At 26.8% G+C, this 3,696-nt stretch overlaps 1 pseudogene; it reads left to right on the plus strand.

Moving 5' to 3' along the window:
* The window catches only part of LOC112688272, a 5,932-nt pseudogene extending 4,104 nt beyond the window's left edge, over nt 1-1,828 (plus strand).
* The last annotated feature ends 1,868 nt before the right edge of the window (nt 1,829-3,696 follow it).

Genomic DNA, 3,696 nt, shown 5'->3' on the forward strand with positions numbered 1-3,696 from the left:
ACTAGAAACATTCAGTAATAATTACATCCATCAAGAAGCAATAACCATAATAACTAATAAGTAAAAAATAGCTAAATTAAGTACACAATGAATAACAAGAGTATAAAACCTTCTTTTTACTATTTTTTTACATTTTATCTATACTTATCTTTAATAATTTGCTTATAAAAAATGGAAAAATATCTATAAGAACTAAGGTATATCATTTTTTTCGTGAATTATTTTTTGAGATGACGAAAAATAATTCATTTTAAAAAATACATATTATTTTCCTTATTGATAATTTGATATTTTCTATAAACTTTCTTTTTAGTTATGTTTGGTCTTACACGTGTTATGGTTCTCTAAGTTTTTCTAAATGAATACCCATACAGTTAATCATGGGCGTCACTCTTCTTCATAAAATTTGGTATGATGTACATTATATATATCTATCTTGTTGTCCGTATTGGAGTAATCACAAAATATAATTATTTTGTATATAATCACTATAATATATATTTTATTTCCTTACACACTTGAATAATAAACAATGAATATATTTTTTAAAATCTATGATTTTTTTGCGGTAGCAAAAAGATACCCTTGCTATCCTACAAACGTTTTTACATTTAAATAATACCATTATGAAGAATTATGCAAAATTAGGTATATTAAGGAATATTAAAAAATTTTTAAAATAATTTGAAAAAATTAAATAGGAATTCTAAATTAAAATTATTTCTAAAATGTTTAACTTATATTTATAAAATATATTTAATATAAAAATTGTATTTTTAGTAATTATAATGTAATTTCGTGTGTCTCTTTTATCTTTATGGCTTAAATATTATTTTCTGATTGCATTGGATTTTATTTTGCCAACCATTCAGGATATAGCGAAACTTAGAAGCTTATACGCAACCGTGGACGACGTGGATTTGTTAGTGGCGGCCTTGCTCGAAAAACCCTCTAGTGGGGCAATGGTCGGTCCAATTGCTAGATGTATCTTAGCCGATGTATTTTACCGTATTCGACACAGCGATCGTTTCTTTCACGATGTGAAATATCAACCGGGGAGTTATACACGAAGTATGAAGAATTTTGATATAAATAATCATTATGTTCCTGAGTAATTAATAATGAACGTATATTTATTTTGTTATCATTAGGTCATTTAAGAGCTCTAAGAAAGATTGATCTCGGACATATATTTTGTGCCACAACCGGGATAGATAAAGTGCCGTTTGAAATTTTCAATAGAAATGCGGGAAGGTAAATATTTATTTTAATTTTTCCATGTTTCTCCATGAGAAAATAATAATATTTGATAGTTATATATGTACATTAGTCGATCTCGAAATCTAAATATTTTAATATTTTTATCTACGCATTACTTACGTATTTCTACCAATAACGAATATATGTGTATTTAATTATTAAACATAAATATCAAATTATATTATAAAAAAATATCAATAATGTATCATCTACATAGTCGTCCATAGTAGTATTGCTAATAATTACAACATAATACATCGTATTATTCAATTATTATTAAATTTATTGCTATGTTTGTAACATTAATATTTTAATTGTATTTGAGATTTTATATTCATAAGCCTAATTTTGGAAAATTATCACAATTTTAGATATAGCCGGAGTTGTCAAGATCATCTAAGGAGAATGGATTTTAGTGCTTGGAAGAAATCTTAACAATGATTTGAAAAAGACCAGTAAAAATTATGCTTAAATAACTTTAGTCAAGGAACTCAATATTCATAAAATAATTTTATTAGCAATATATTAATCATAAGTAATTCAGATGTTTAAATATATATTCAATACTTGAACAGAATTTTGGTTTCAATAAACATTTTGTGTATAAAATAAATAATATGCTCAAAAAATATGTTCTAAAATGTACACGAAAAAAAAAATGTCCACTGAAATTATTTCGTTTCTGGTTAAAATGTATTCAACTTAATTAAAACATTTTTTAATATTGCACATCTATGATTAAGTATCAGCTTATTGTTTACTTATTTGAGGTTATACAATTATTTCATCACTCATGTTATTAAAAATAATATGAATTACGTAAATCAGTTATGTTAGTTGGTACATGTTTATTTCAATTTTTATGATCTTTTTTATAATTAGAAATAAAATCCTATTTTTCTTGCAATAACGTAAGCAACATGTTTACCTTATGTATTTTTTCGGAAATCGACTTCGCAAAAATAAAATATCTGGTTAGACACATTTTTTTTCTTCCGAAAAACTTTGAATTTTTACATGATCAATATTGGTCAAACAGATTTATGTTTCCAATACGTTTCTCACTGTTTCGTTAATCAGAATCACATAAATCTCCGTAAAACTGTACAGGTGTACATGTACTTATATTGTGCACTATTCATAGGAGTAATGTCTATAATATTAATACTCGAAAATATTAACAAAAGACATACTTCGTGTCGATCAACAGACGTTATTATAGCGCACTCGTGTGAACAACGACGGCCGTGCATACCGTCCCTCGTTACAACCTCCGCGAGGATGCGCTCCAATAAACCTACGTGTATTTGCAGAGATGTAGTAACAAAAATCGCAAAAAACGTAATATCCCGCTTGCGCCTATCATTTGCTGCGTACTTTTTACCGTTCGAAATAAATTAATTTATGTGAACCGACGACTTCAGCAGTGGATTTACCTCGTACGTCGCCGTGCCGGTCGTATTTATAACATATCAATATTCCCATAGGCGTGACTAGAAATTGTTGCCGGTATGGCCAATACAATTTCTCATTAGGAAAATTGAAATTTACATTTAAAATCCGAAGATAAAGAGTGACTTATATACAATGCACTACCTCGAGAACTTACATGTTTAGTAATCGTAGCTACTAGCTAGTAAAGAGTATACTCACTTTATTCAAAAAAATTGTGTTAACACTGTATTTAGATGTGTACATATATACCGATTAATTATATTTAAAAAGTAAATAAAAATAAAAAAAAATTATAATGTTAGACTACGTTTTGATAGGTAGTTTCATACTTTAGTATTGTTGAATAATGTCGTCATAATTTATGTTTTTGGTCGTTTCTTGTTCAATAGATAAAAACATTAATGAATCAAGTCTTTGTTGATTCATTTTACTACGAATTTTAAATGTAACCATCGTTAAGTTTGAAAATGTTCGATCACACCAACAAACTCATTAATGGTATTGTACCGAAAAGTACAATAACTTTATGTTATTCTACAAAGGTACTTTTTTTATTATTTTGATTAAGAAAATCAGTCCAATTAAAGATGGTTTTTGAAGTAGAACCAATAATTCGTTCCACTTCAAAAATCAATTATTGGTATACCAGGCGTATTTTTAAGTAATTGAATTTCCCAATTCAAATGTTCATTATCAACTTCAAAAACACTTTTTAATTACTGCATATTTTCCTTAGTCGGATCAAGCTTAAAAACATTTCCTACAGCAAGTATAAGATGTATACTTAATAATATCCACAGATATTAATTACATTACATAACATAATATTATTATTTGTTTGTAATATTATGATAGTTATACATATATTGGCTAGTGTGATACTACCTTTACCATAGAAATTCTTTGAGTTAAAGGTCTATATCATAACTTATGAGTGTATTAAAACTTTGTTCTTTATTAACTCATTGAAGGGGACAACAG

The sequence above is a fragment of the Sipha flava genome, unplaced genomic scaffold (genome assembly GCF_003268045.1).
Source record: "Sipha flava isolate LNK unplaced genomic scaffold, YSA_version1 388_pilon_pilon, whole genome shotgun sequence".
NCBI lineage: Eukaryota > Metazoa > Arthropoda > Insecta > Hemiptera > Aphididae > Sipha > Sipha flava.